Below are 16,107 nucleotides of genomic sequence, written 5' to 3'. Positions count from 1 at the left end.
TGATCTCATCCAGTCTCTTTGCTTTTTGATGGTTCCCAAAATTACATCCCCAGTCCCAACATCCCACTTTTCCAACTGCCTGTTAAGGGCATCCATATTGAGAGCTAAAAAGACATCTTGAAGCAAACATAGCAAAAATGAAACTGAGGATGCTTCTTCCAAATCTGTATCTCCTGTAGTCTTTTCAGTAAGTGGCAAGTTCCTTTTTCCACGTGCTTATATCCAGTTCCCGGAGTTATCCTTGACTTTCACTCTGCACATTCAATCCAGTAGAAAAACCTGCTGCATCAGCTATAGGATTTCTCTAAACTCTCACCACTTCTGCCCTTCACTGCTAGGAGCTGAGTCTGCATCAACATTAACAGGAATAATCTGTAACTCTCCCTCCTTCCTCCTTTATGGTCTGTACACAAAAGTCAGAGCGATTATTTGAAAATGAAAGTTACATCATGTCCTGCTCTGTCCTAAAACCTTTACTAACTCCTCAACCCACTTAAACTAAAATTTTATGGTCCTATGAATCCAGTCATCTGCCATCTGGGTTTGACTCCTTCCATGTTCCTATCATTTACTTCTGTCCAGCATGGCTGATCTCCCTGCTGTTTCTTTGCTCTTCTCCTGCCTTCAGGGCTTCGCACACACTGTTTGGGCTCTTTAAAATGTCTTCCCCCAGGAATACAGTTTATTCTTTTGGGTCCTGTAAGCTTTTGCTCAAATGTGACCTCATCAGAGACTCCTTATTTAACCAGACTATCTAAAGTAGCACCCCTCTGTCCTAGTCTGTTTTGCATTGCTATAAAGGAATACCTGAGGCTGGGTAATTGATAAAGAAAAGAAGTTTATTTGGCACACAGTTCTGCAGGCTCTACAAGAAGCATGACAGTAGTATCATCTGCTTCTAGTGAAGACCTAAGGAATCTTCCAATCATGGCAGAAAGAAAAAAGGAAGGGGAGCCTCGCATGGTGAGAGGAAGGAAGAGAGGAGGAGATGCCAGGCTCTTTGTAACAATCAGATCTGGGAACTAATGGTGAGAATTCATTATGCAGGAATGGCACCAAGATATTCGAGAGGGATCCACCCTATGACTCAAACATAGGTCATGTGGCAGTTCCACCAGGCTCCAACTCAAACACTGGGGATCTCGTGTCAACATGAGACTTGGAGAGAAAATTATCTGAACCATATCACCCTCCCTGCTCCCTCACTCTCCACTCTTTCCCTGCCTTATTTTCTCACATAGCCCTTATTTCCATCCACCAGGTAGATACTTCCTATTTTTCTGTGCATTGTCTACCTCCCACCAGGATGTCAAATCCCTGCGAACAGCCACTGCGAGAGTTTTATTCATGGATAGCTCCCCAGTGCCTAGAGCAGTGCATGATTCATAATAACTAATCGATACATGAATAAATTGGCCCATTCTTATAATAAAAATGGGCACAGATAGGAGATCTAGAGGGAAATTAGAAACCCAGGATTGGAAAAATATTGTCTTTGAGACTTGCCTCTCAAATTGGCATCACCTGCATGCTCAGTTCATTCAAAATGCAGAGTTTCAGGCCCCCAGCCCAAACCTACTGGAACAGACTCAGTTACATCAGTCAATTAAAATCTAAAGTTGATTTTAATTATTCCAGGCCACACTGGTATTATTTCGCCCATTTTGGTGGGCGTTGAGATGACATGGCTGTAGCTGTATGGGCCTCCTCTGTAACCTGGAGCAGGTATGGACTTCAACATTAAAATTGGTGGAGCTCAGAAATATAAACTTTAACAAGAGGTTTTCTAGTCACATGCATCGGAGTAAGAAGCTCTATGCTAGAATCCCCAGGTGGGTCTCTATCTTTCCTCGATGAAATACCTGCTCCTGTTTGAACAAGACAGCCAATTGTCTAGTATCTCACATTGGGTGATCTTTCAGTATTTTCTGCCTTCCAGGACTTGTGACCCATAAATGGTTGATAAATGAGCAGAATGACTTGAATCAGGGAGAGTAATAAGACCAGGTATCCTGCTGTCATTTAATCTTTGACATAGGAAAGACCTACCCAGAAGACTCTGCAGGGGCAATATTATCACTCTCAAGATCACGGTGCCCTATCAAGAACTGAGTTGCCAATTTAAGCCAAACAAGTATCCATTGATAATTGCCACAGGCTCAGCCTTCCTACTGTGGTGATCTGAGAAGACAAGTACTTTGTGTAAGAGAACTTAACATTCAGAGGGACAGAAGGGAGACGAAGCAGCCACGTGTGCATTGCATTTCATTATTCTCTCTGGTGGTCTTGCAAAGAGCATCTCCTCTCCTGGTAGCTGCTATAATTAGTATCTTATTATCTTGTCACTGTTCAAATTTGATTTGCTAAATCATTCTGAACTTCCCTGACAGGCTGCTGATGCAAGGTCAGAAAATAACATTTCATACTTATTTTAGGCCAGCTTCCCTAGAAGCAGGGTCTGAGATGGGGATTTAAATGCATGTGACTAGTTGGGAGAGTGCTCTTAGGAGAAGGGGGGAAAGTAGGATAGTACGGGGAAGAAACTCAGCAAAGATGTGGTTCAGCTGTTTCAACTCAGCCTGATCCTACAGGGAGCTATAGAGAATGAAGGGCACCAGAGACCAGGTTGTACCTTGAGGCAAAGAGGCTGGTCCTTTTTACCCTTTTACCAATCAGCTACAGATCATCCACAGAAATTTAGTCCCAGATATTTCTCAGTGGGGCAACTCCTCTAGACCAAGGTCACAGTATAAGGAGGGAGGCAGTTAACTGGAAGCAACCAATACTCACAGCAACAGGGGACGGGGCTCCACAGGTCAAGTTTATCTTGACAATACTTATTAGCAATTGTTTAGTTGTTTAGGTAAAAAAGGAAACTCTTCCAATTTTAGATTTAAAAAAAAAAATGTATTACTCTTCACTGCTTCAAGTTCAATATAACTATTAACTCATTTAATCTCCATGACAACCCAGGAATGTCCTAAGTGTCATTGTTATTTTCATTTTATTGATAAAAAACTGTAAGCACTAAAAACCTAGGATATTTGCACAAATTACACAGCAGAGGTTGACATGAGATTGGGCAGTCTGGCTCCAGATTCTTTATTCTTAGCTATGAGGTATCAACTGAATGACTACTGTGCTGAGAGGAGGCATGGCCTCACATACCCTCACTCAATGTTTGACACATTGTAAGTGCCTATTTTATGTTGCCTAAATAAACCAAAATGAAACAAATGGTCAAAGAGAAACAATCTTGGATAAAATATAGATCCCTTAAATCTTGTATAGGTTAGCTTTTGTTGCACATTAAAGTATCTTAAAGCTTAGTAGCTTAAAACAACAAATATTAATTAACTTTCAGTTCTGTGGGTTAGCAATTCAGGCTAGAAACATCTGGGTGGTTCTCTTGTTCTTCATGAGCTCATTCCTGCATTTCATGATCAGCTGCCAGTTCTTTCTAGGCAGCTCTGCCTCTTGGATTGGTTGTCTAAAAGCTGGAGTAATGGGGGCAAGTGGGCCATGTGACTATGGTTATCTGACCAGTTGTCTTGGACTTGTCCCCTAGCATCACAGCAAGATTCCAACAAGGAGAATTCAAGCATGCAAGAGGGCTTGAAACCTACAATAAGTATTATCATACCATCACTATTGTTGCATTCAACTGGCCAAAGCCAGTCACATGACAGCCTCAGATTCAAAGAATGAAATAGACTTCATATTTTGGTGGGAGGAGTTACTGAATCATATTGCAAAAAGATGAGGAAACTAAGAGGAGAATAATTTGTAACCATTGTTTGCTTTCACCAGAGAATCATTCTGCATGTGTTAGTTATGTATAAAAATGCCATATAAACCCTTCCTTCATATTTAGTGCTTTCTTTTACATATAAAATGTGCATAATATTAGATCGGAAAACATAGAAACCAAATTACTACTGTTAATTGGTTAAAAAAAAAATCAGAGTGCTTTCTGAAACAACAAGCTTGTCTCTTGATGCTTTTTATCTTTTTTTGCCTCCGAAACTATTGTAAAAATATCTCATTACCAGCTGTAGAGCCCTATTTGTAAATCTCTATTTTAAACAAAGTTAAAATAGAATAAAATGTTATACAATGACGCTTGGAGCTGCCACTCACCCACTCCAGTACCCAGTTTTACTCTCTAGTGACCAACCGCAAGAATCATCTGCATGTATTTCCTAATGTGGTTTCCCTGGATGGGAGCATACTGTCATAGTGTCCTCCTCTTTTTCACCTAGCACTCTGTCTTGGAGAGATTTTCACATTAGCAAAAACAGTTTTACTTCATTTTAAGAAACCATACAGTAGTCCCTCCAAAGTCTAGAAATATACCATAATTTACTTCTTTGTAGATGATAGTTTTTATTGCTCCCAGATTTTTGTTCTTACAGCCAGTGATAGGGAGTAAATTCCTTTTCGTATTTCATTGAATTCATTTATGAGAGAACATCTAGGAGAATTCTAGAAGGGGAATTTATGTTTTAAACATGACTTTTAAAAAAATCTGAAAGATATTGCTAAATGAACTGCAGTGCGGATGTGCCAAGCCTACCAATTTTAGATTCCTGCAAACAATGCATGATAGTAGATTTCTCCGCATGCTCATAGATAGTACGTATTGGAAATATTTGCATTTTATCACTGTTTAACTGTTGCCACTTTGAGAGGTGAGTGTGAGTCTGGTTACATGGCTATTTAATTTGCATGTTTCTTAAATAAATGAGGTTATACGCAATTCCATAAATATATAGACCATTTATATTTAATTTTATAAAATGCCTGTTTATATTTTTCATTTATTTTAATATTGTGTCATTGATATTGCAAGAAAAAACCTTTTATAAGTGCTTCATATAATAAAGAAAATTAGCTTTTTGTATATGACAAATATTGCCTCTGTTTTTTCATCTACTTAATTGAGAGATACAATACTCACCCAGGAAAATGCACTGATCTTAAGCATGAAGTTCAACCAGTTTTGACAAATATGTGCACCAGTGTAATCATAACCCAAATAAATATACTCTTTGCTTATTTTTTGTCTATAATCCATTTCAAATTAATATTTGTGTATAATAAAATATTTTTATGTGTAAATATGCAATTGTTCCAACATCATCAGTTTAAAAGACTTTTTTTCCATCAAGTTTTCTAGAATATTTCTAGTAGTCCAGAAATTTCCTCCTTTCTAGTCAATCACTTCACGCTTCTACAGAAGCGGCCACTAGTCTCACATTTAAGTATATATACGCTGTTGCATGTGGGGTCTAATATATACGTGACATTTTCAACTATAGCATTTCATTCTTCAGTAGCTTGCTGCTTTCTGTTTCGAAGTTCTGTTTTATTATACAGTCTTTTTACAGTTTATCTGTTCACCTGTTGATGAACATATGAAATGTTCTCGATTTTGTACTATTATGAATTAAGTTGCTATGAACATTCTTACGCAAACATTTATTTCTCCTGAATATGTACCTAAAAGTGGAATAACTAAGATATGGAGTGCTCATATTTTAAACTTTATTTGGAATTGTCAAACTAATTCTCAAAGTGATTATACCACTTTGTACTTTCACTAGCAATGTATGGAAATTTCCAGGTTCTCTGCATGTCAACACTGATGAATTTCAGTCTTTATAATTTTGTCACTTTGACATGTGTCTAGAGTATATCTCCGTGTGACATTATTTTACATTTCTTTGACAATTAATGATGTTGACCATTTCTCATGTGATTGGTGGCCTTTTATTCATCATTTGTGAAGTATCTGTCCAATTGTCTTGCCTCTTTTGGTTGGGTTCACTTCATGTTAGTATTGATTTGTAGAAATTCTTTGTTTAGGATATGAGTTATTTGTTTTATATATATATTGCACATATTTCCAAAGTCTATAATTTGCCTTTCCATTTTTATATTGGTGTGGTTTTTGATTAGCAGATGATTTTAGTTCTGATAAAATCTTATTTGTGAATCTGCTTTTTTTGAGGTTAGTGCTTTTTTATGTCTTTCTAATAAATCTTTGCTTATTTTTGTCTATGATCTATTTTAAATTAGTATTTGTGTACGATAATAATCAAGTTTTTTCTATGTAAATATGCAATTGTTCAATCATCATCTGTTGAAAAGATTTTTTTTCCACTGAGTTGCTAGATAATCTGGGTTCCATCTCTAAGCTGTCTATTTTATTCCATGTTATACTTGTCTATCTTTACACCACAATTGACAGTGTATAAATTACTGTCAATCTTTAGGAAGTCTTAAAATCATGTAGTCTAATTCTTGATTTTACTCTTCACAATTATTTTACCATTCTAGATCTTTTACATTTCTGTATTGATTTAAAATCAGTTTATAATTTCTATAAGAAAGATTCCTAAGGTATTAGTTGGAATTGTATTGAATCTATAGATTAATATAGGGAGGTTGGACATCTACAAATTTTGAGTCATTCAGTCCACTAACACAGTATATTTCTCAATTTACTTAGGACTTCTTTAATTTTCACAGCAACGTTTTAACCATTTTCAGCATGGAGATATTAATTCATTAATTTAATTTCTAGAATTTTTGAAATTATAAAAATGTAATTGTTTTAAATTATAAGTTGAAGAAATTCTATTCCTAAGTTTCTAAGAGATTTACTTATTAAGCATTAGTATAAAATTTCATGAAATAATTTTCAGTACTGTTGAGATGATCACATTTTTCCTTTATTATATTAATTTAGCACATTGCTTTTCAAATGCCAAGTCAACTCTGCATTCTTTGGATAATTCTCACTGGTTATGGTTTACATATTGCTGAATTCAATTTGCTAAATCTTTCTAAAGAATATTTATGTCTATTTATGTCTGGGTTAATGAAGTATATTAGCATTTAAGTTAATTTCATTTTTTTTCTCATGCTTTGATATCAGGATTTTGCTGGTCTCATATAACTACAACAGTTATGTATATGAATCTTGAAAAGCCAAACTGGAGAAAAAAATATCCAATCTTGTAAATTACATATAAAATAATATTTATGATTAATTTGAAAAATTTGTTTAGCTACTTAACCAACTTTTGTCTACTAATTTTTATGTTTGTATTTAAATACATCATATGTTGATGTGTAAAGCACAAAGTTTTATATGATAAAGTATTTAATTTTTGAATTTTGACTTCTCACACAAGAAAAATATAAATTAGACATGGTAGAACAAATTTTTATTCTTACGTTTTAAAATTTTTATAAACTAATGCCTATTCCCTAACTTTTGTTCCTTGACCCCAATTAGAAAAATAAAAAACATCACTGAAAAAAGAAAAAAACTGTTTCTTCAAAGAAACCATGAATAATATTATAAATCAACTTTTTAAATGACTGCAAAATATTGAACAAGATGGGCAGCAATAAAAATGCTGACTGGCACTTGCCAACATAGTGCTGTCTGGAGCCAAATACAGATATTCCGTACTGTTTGTTTGTTTGTTTTTAGAGACGGGCTCTCACTTTGCTACCATACCCAGCTAATTTTAGTGACAGGGTCTCACCATCTTGCCCAGGTTGGTCTTCAACTTCTGGGCTCAAGTGATCCTCCTGTCTCAGCTTCCTGAAGTGCTGGGATGACAGATGCAAGCTACCATGCCCAGCCAATATTCTGTATTCTAAATATTGTTTTTTTGAAAGGCTCATCCAAGTGTCCATTAGTTATGGTGATGTGATTCCAGACCACAGGTGACAACAAATTTTCTTTGGAGTTCAAATTCAACCATATATTTCAAGGGTGGATTAAGAAACAAAGCCAAAAATCAACACAAGAGTATTCACAATATTAGAAACCACAACAAAAACCAAAATGAGCTTCAAAAGAAAATTGTAGACTGGCCTGATGGCAGTATTTAATATTGGATATAATGGGACAAAATTCCAAGGGATAGAAGATACAGCTTGAAATATTTGTACCCCATTATATTTTTATTCACATATAATAGCTACATGTTCGAGCATGCAATATTGGAGATCACAGCAATCATAAACCCTGCTTATAAAAGATGATCAAGCCAATCTAGAAACAAATCCAAGTTTAAAATTCAAGAATGGGGGAAAAATTCAACATGGAAAGGTAACGGTCATTCAATCCACTAAACTTTAAAATCAAGATCAAACAACAACCAGTATATTGATTATAACATTTTTGGCAATGTAAGCATAATAAACAAACACCAGGCCAGGTGCAGTGGTTCATACCTGTAATACCAGCACTTTGGGAGGCTGAGATGGGCAGATCACGAAGTCAGGAGGCTTGAGACCAGTCTTACCAACAGAAATCCTGTCTCTAATAAAAATACAAAAAAAAAATTAGCTGGGTGTGGTGGGGCATGCTTGTAATCCCAGCTACTTGGGAGGCTGAGGCAGGAGAATCAGTTGAACCTGGGAGGCACAGGTTGCAGTGAGCCAAGATAGGGCCACTGCACTCCAGCCTGGGTGACAGAGTGAGACTCCCGCTCTATAAAAAAGTAAAATAAAAAATTAGCTTGGGCGTGGTGATGGGAGCCTGTAATTCCAGCTACTTGGGAACCTGAGGCAGGAGAATCGTTTGAACCCAGGATGCAGATGTTGCAGTTAGCAGAGATCGTGCCACTGCACCCTAGCCTGGGCAACAGCACAAGACTCCATCTCAAAAATCAAATCAAATAAATAAATAACACCAAATACATATTTATATTATATAAATACCAGATATCAGAGGGGAGTTTGAAGAGAATGTACTAGTTCCCTTATCATTCAGAAAAGGAAATCAATAGAGTCTGTCTAAATTTGAAATGTAAAATTAAAAAAAAATACTCTAACATCTTAAAGTACTTCTAATTTTGTTATTTCAAATTACATTTTTGGTAATTAATGTCAGGTGGTGAAGAAACATTTATCTGAGGTTCAATATTTCTTAATTTCAATGCAATTTTTGCCACCCATTAGATGTAATTAAATTCTAACTATGTCTAAATAAGTGTAGCATTACTGTGAGATATCATCTTTGTAAAAGTTTTATTTATTTATCTTTTTTATTATTCATCATTATATACATGCATATGTACATATATATCTGAAATAATATACATGAATATCTTCATATATATGCCTGAAACAATATATATGCCTGAAATATTATGCCTTAAATGTTGACAATTATTTTTGAGTAGTAAATAGAGATTAATTTTGAAAATATTTTCTATTTTTTGAATTATATGATATTTTATATAATGATTGTATATTATTTGTGTAACTCTTTATACATGAAATCATCCTTTTGAAAAATTAACCACAGAAATTAATGTAAATGATATTTGACTTAATAAATTAAGACAAAATCATATAAATTGTACAAACTAGTCAAAGATATTTAAAAACGTGAATTTATAAAAAGGGCAAAGGACAAAAACAATTCACAGGAAATGAAATATTTCTGGCTAATACATTTTAAGCAAATAGTGCAAATTCGCCAGTAATCAAACAAATTCAAATTCAAATCAGCAGACCTGTATTTTTTAAAATGTGCTAGTAAAGGTATATTGAGATAGGCCTTTGTATATCTCAACGATAGAAGATTATAAATTGATACAATTTTTCTGAAATCCAATTTAAAAACCTATGTCAATGAACATAATCTTTTGCAACTTTGGGAACTTGAGCCTGTAAAAATAATCTAAAATATAACAAAATATTTATGAAAATGAATGTATATGATACTATTCTTTCTAGAAGTAACTCAGGATTAATAATCTCTCTCAAAACTGCACAACTATGTGGAAACTGAACAACCTGCTCCTGAATGACTACTGGGTACTTTGAAACCAATGAGAACAAAGACACAACATAACAGAATCTCTGGACACAGCCAAAACAGTATTTAGAGGGAAATTTATAGCACTAAATGCCCACATGAGAAAGCAGGAAAGATCTAAAATTGACACCCTAGCATCGTCATTAAAAGAACTAAAGAAGCAAGAGCAAACAAATTCAAAAGCTAGCAGAAGACAAGAAATAACTAAGATCAGAGCAGAACTGAAGGAGATAGAGACATGAAAGATCCTTCAAAAAATCAGTGAATCCAAAAGCTGTTTTTTTTTTTTGAAGATCAACAAAATAGATAGACCACTAAGCAGGCTGACAAAGAAGAAAAGAGAAAAGAATCAAACAGACACAATAAAAAATGATAAAGGGGATATCACCACTGATCTCATAGAAATAGAAACTACCATCAGAGAATACTATGATCACCTCTAAGCAAATAAACTAGAAAATCTAGAAGAAATGGATACATTCCTAGACACATACACTTTCCCAAGACTAAACCAGGAAGAAGTTGAATCCCTGAATAGACCAATAACAAGTTCTGAAATTGAGGCTATAAATAATAGCCTACCAACTAAAAAAAGTTCAGGATCAGATGTATTCACAGCCGAATTCTACCGGAGGTACAAAGAGGAGCTGGTACCATTCCTTCTGAAACTATTCTAAACAATAGAAAACGAGGGATTCCTCCCTATTATGAGGCCAGCATCATCCTGATATCCAAACCTGGCAGAGACATAACAAAAAAAAGAAAATTTCAGTCTAATATCCCTGATTAACATCCATGTGAAAAACGAAATCCAGCAGCACGTCAAAAAGCTTATCCACCACGATCAAGTCGGCTGCATCCCTGGGATGCAAGGCTGGTTCAACATATGCAAATCAATAAACATAATCCATCACATAAACATAACCAATGACGAAAACCACATGATTATCTCAATAGATGCAGAAAAGACCTTTGATAAGATTCAACATGCCTTAATGCTAAAAACACTCAATTAACTAGGTATTGATGGAACATATCTGAAAATAATAAGAGGTATTTATTATAAACCCACAGCCAACATCATACTGAATGGGCAAAAGCTGGAAGCATTCCCTTTGAAAACCAGCACACACCAAGGATGCCCTCTCTCACCACTCCTATTCAACATAGTATTGGAAGTTATGGCCAGGGCAATCAGGCAAAACAGAAAAATAAAGAAATAGGATGAGAGGAAGTCAAATTGTCCTTTTTGTAGATGACATGATTGTATATTTAGAAAACCCCATTGTCTCAGCCCAAAATCTCCTTAAGTTGATAAGCAACTTCAACAAAGTCTCAAGATACAAAATCAATGTGCAAAAATCACAAGCATTCCTATATACCAATAACAGGCAAACAGAGCCAAATCATGAGTGAACTCTCATTCACAATTTCTACAAAGAGAATAAAATACCTAGGAATACAACTTATAAGTGATATGAAAAGCCTCTTCAAGAACTACAAACCACTGCTCAAGGAAATAAGAGAGGACACAAACAAATGGAAAAACATCCCGTGCTCATGGATAGGAAGAATCAACACTGTGAAAATGGCCATAATGCCCAAAGTAATTTATAGATTAAATGCTATCCCCACTGAGATCTACTTTTTTTAAGAGTCTGGGACCTCCCTTTCTCCTTCTCTCTTGCTCCCATTCTCATGTGATACCCCAGCTTCCCCCTTTTGCTTTCTGCCATGACTGTAAGCTTCCTGAGGCCTTCACCAGAAGTCCAGCAGACGTTGGTACTGTGCTTTGACAGCCTGCAGAACAGTGAGGCAATTAAACCTCATCTTTTTTAATTACCCAACCTCAAGTATTTCTTCACAGCAATGCAAAAAAAATGGCCTAACACACTGTTCATGAAAAATCAGGTACTATGATACAGCAGCATAAAACTGACTAAGACTGCTGATAATTTTGAGCATCTTTCATGTTCTTATAGAGCACAGTACAGTGTATCATCATATCATTGTATATTAGTGAGTGGAATACTAAACAGCAATATTAAAGAAGAGACAGCACATAAAGGTAGGAGTATAGATAGTGCTCATAGACACAATGTTTAGGAAAACAAGCCAGATGTAAAACCATACGTATGAATCAAAAGAAAAAGCAAATAAATACATAGCGACAGCAGTCAGAATAACAGGTATCTTTGGAGGTATTGAGTGTGAGGCAATATGATGAAAGCTTTCAGGCTGTTGGCAAGGTCCTTCATCTTGATCTGAGCGATGATTGCAGGAGGGTAAGCATAAGTAAAATTTCATCAGATGGTGCTCCTAAGATTTGTGCATCCTACTGCATTCACATTATACCTCAACACAATTTTTAAACATTTTAAAAATATAATATGAGGCAATAAAGGATTCCTCTAGGTCAAACAACCCGGGAGTGATAGGAATAAAAATTTAATGATGTAGAAGATAAGTAATTTTAAGGAAATAAAGATTGCTTGGACTAGAGCCTGATACGGACTTTTCTAAGCTGTTTTATCTATCATTTTTTAGCCAATTTAGTTTGAATTTAAATTATCTTCATATTATAGCAGTTATGATAGCTAAATTGCTTCCATCATTTGAAATCTCCAAATATATTTAAGGGCAGGAAGAAAACAATTTCTATAATAAGAAAATAAAAAAAAGAAGAACGCTTTCTGCCTTGAGCTTAAAAATAAGAAGGCATTTAGTGGAGCTTTTCCTTTAACTTTAAAGTGCCCTGCGTGGGAGAACCCTCTTTTCATACAATTTAATAAGGCAGGAAGAGTTTTCATCAAAGGCAAACCAGTGTGCTGTATACAGGGTTCAGAAGAAAGAATAAAGAGTAAAGGGATTGGTTTATGCCTTAAAAGACCCAGAAGCATTTATCCTATAAGAGCTGGTCTAGAAAAAGAAAACATGATGGTGAAGAAATATACTTAGATATGGCATAAAGGGAGCAATTAGCACTAATCATTATGGACAGTAATCTTTAAAGCATCCACTGGTTCTTATATATGACTGGATAAGGAAGGTAAAAAATAAAGTAGGTCAGATGACTTACAGAGATTCAGAAGGTATCCATCCAGTTCCATGTTCCACAGGGCAATTTATTTACACCTCATATCTTAGAACAGACTCTCTAGAAGCAGAATCTAAAACAGGAATTCCTTTGCAAGGGATTTCCTGAGAGACTGCTCTCAGGTGAAATAGGTAGGGGATGAGGGAGGCAGAGTAGTGAAGAGTAAGAAGTCAGGTCTGAGTCTGGTCAAGCATAGTTAGGCCTAGCCTCAGTCTAGGGAAGGAGGATCTCACGGGGATAAAAGTTCTCTCTTGACCAAACTCTAGTCATGCTCCTCTGAACTCTCTTCTCAACCAATCCCTGACTTTTGGTCTTCTAGGTTTGTTTCTGCATTGTTCAATTTTAGCAAGAATCCTGCTAAATCAGTTGAGCTAGAACCCCTCATCTTTGATACCGTATCACTCTCAATATGCTATCATTCTCATTCTCCACCATCTCCCTGGCAATATTATTCACCCGGGCCTGTCTTTAACAAGAATCTTGTCAGGTTGTTTAACCATCATATCTGCCAACTGTAATTTTTCCTTTACTAACCCCCCACCCTGCTCCTTTGGCTATAAAATCCTATTTTCTCTTGTATTCAGAGTTGAGCCCCATCTCTCTCTGTCACTGCAAAATCCAATTGCAGAGGTCCATACCATGATGATCCTGAATTAAGTATGTCTTATTGGTATTTTGCAAGGGTCATGAATAATTTTTTTAACTGGGGACAAGGATAGAAATACTCAGGAAAACAGGCAGCAGTGAGCTGTTAACAGCCTATGTGCTCAGCAGCTGGGGAATGAGGGAACTAGCCAGTTAAAGGGAACACACGAGGAGTGCCAGTAGCACCTTGGTGTCCTCCAGAAAAGGGAAGCTGGAGACTTAATTTTATTCTTGCTTGCTTATGCATGGTATGTTATCCACCAGGCTTTGTGTTTAGGTCTGTACCGCTCAAACTTCAGCCATTTGCAAATTACACTCATATCACTTTGGTGTATATATATCACCAAATATATACACACCAAAGTGATATGAGTGTTGATTAGATGATTTGATAATATATATATAACTACTATCAAAGAAAATCAATACTTTTCTTTAAATGAACTCTTTTTTCTGGAATGAATTACACTTTTGATAAGCAATAATGTCTGTGAAATTATATGTTTGGTTGCTGCATTTTGAGTACATCATTAAAAACATGTACAATTATGAATATTTAAACACAAAGTATGGATGTGATTGAAATGCCTCTCTTACATCAATAATGGTGCAAGCACCATCATCTGTGGAACAATGGTTTAAGGGATGCCACATGGTATACATGATCTCAAAATGTGCCACTCATTGTAGAAAACTTCTTATGTTGTCTAAAGTTACCACCCTGAAAACCAATCTTTGCATTGAGGTATTGCCTTTAAAAGATCCTAAATTGAAAAGTGTAAATATATCAACAGAAAGGGACAAACGTTAGCAGGCATGATCACAGTCAATCTTACACCTTCTACACAGCAGGGCTTTCAGGGAATGAAATACTGCAGAGGTAAATTTTAATATTTGAAGTGAAGAGATCATAGATCCTGCTCAAGATGGTATGCTGGTGTAGGATCCAACAGAGTTAGATAAAAGAATGAAAATAATAGAAGCTATATACACAACAGAAGTTGAGAAGTGATCGTGATGTCAAAAATGAGACGTGATCATGCTGTCGAAGTTTCCAGATCTAGCCTGGCTAACTGTTCAAACTTCAGTGATCAAGACTAATTGGCATTAGTGAAAAGTTAAACATGGTGATTAATGAAACAGAATAGAAAGCATACATATACAGTCAATTAGTTGATAACAAAATTACTGAGGCAATTGAATAGGCAAAGGAAAATCTTTGCAATGAATGGTGCTGGATCAGCTGGAAATTCATTTGAAATGGGAATAAAATTGACCTTGACAATTACTTGTATATACAAAAAAAAAAAAACCCTCAACATTATTCATTATCATAAGTGTAAAGTATAAAACTATAAAACTTCTAAAACAAAACAGGAAAAGAAATCTTTGTGACCGTTGGGTAAACTTAATTGCGTACATCATAAAAAGGAGGAACCATAAGAATAAAGCTGGGTAAATTGGACTGTATTTTTTTTTAGAAAAGCTCTTTAAAAGATGTTACTATGAAAACAGAAAGACAAGCCACAGAGAAAGTATGCAGGATGTACAAAATTCTTATCAATCAATAAGAAGGCACACAACCTAATAAAATACGGGCAAACATTTGAACGGAGGCTTCACTGAAGGAGATATGCAAATGACAAGTAAGCACATAAAAAGATGCTCAATATCATTAGTCATTAGGGAAACGCAAACTAAAACCACAAAGAGACACCAATACATAACTGCTAGGCAAAGAGGAACCAGAGTACTCCGATTTAACTTTTGGAGGGTTTGTTTCTGTATTCAATCGCAGCTCTTTTCCATTTTCAAGGGCAAATGTAAGCATGTATCATTAGCAAGCCAACTCATAGGGGAAGGGAACATACATGATTTCATTAGGCCAATTTAAAAAATGATAATTCTAAAGATGCTATTTTTCATCTCTTTCATAATGAACTTAGAAGGCTCGGATGCTGTTTTGTGTGTCATTTCAGGCTGGGATAATGGGCTCCCCTGGGCCCTGCCTCAGTCATGCTGCCTCACTCTCCAGCAGGGAAACAAATGACACCAACTCACATTTCTGGCTTTGCCACATCCACGCCTGAAGATGCTTTTATGTAGGTGATTCTGGAAATAGGAGATTTAAGTTCAGCTGCTCTAATAATTGTCTCAGAGAAGTAGGATATTTGGATGTTGGATTGTGAGGCTGAGAGGAGAAAGAGGATGAAGGGTATTACTAAATAAATGTCCTGCTTCTGCTGATGCGATAGATACATCATCGTCCCAGCTGTCACCTGTCACCACTAAATGAGAGTGTGTTTGTCACGCTTCACTTAGCAGGCTTCCAGGATTGGCTGGGCTCAAGCCTGGCTGGGATTATAGACTGTTTAAAGTCTCTAAAGCAGAGTTCATAATAAATCCCACCACAAAGCCAGGCCAGGAATGAAGGGAGCCAGGTTATTCCACGGCTTTGTGAAAGGGATAAAGGTAGGATCAATACTGCAGAAAGGGGCTGGAGAAAGAAAAG

The 16,107-nt window shown here is 35.9% G+C and overlaps 1 long non-coding RNA gene across 1 annotated transcript in view; it reads right to left on the bottom strand.

Annotated features, from left to right (window-relative positions):
- LOC105732813 (uncharacterized) overlaps positions 1–16,107 on the bottom strand; it is a 679,090-nt gene that overhangs the window by 239,684 nt on the left and 423,299 nt on the right. Inside the window, exon 7 of the long non-coding RNA XR_010343589.1 lies at positions 8,260–8,347. This is a non-coding gene — a long non-coding RNA (uncharacterized LOC105732813). The remainder of the gene's footprint in view (positions 1–8,259; positions 8,348–16,107) is intronic.

Source organism: Aotus nancymaae, unplaced genomic scaffold (assembly GCF_030222135.1).
Source record: "Aotus nancymaae isolate 86718 unplaced genomic scaffold, 86718_ANA_hifiasm-v0.15.2.pri h1tg000001l, whole genome shotgun sequence".
Lineage (NCBI taxonomy): Eukaryota > Metazoa > Chordata > Mammalia > Primates > Aotidae > Aotus > Aotus nancymaae.
The sequence above is the reverse complement of the archived record's forward strand: the minus strand, read 5'-3'. Positions and strand labels throughout refer to the sequence as shown.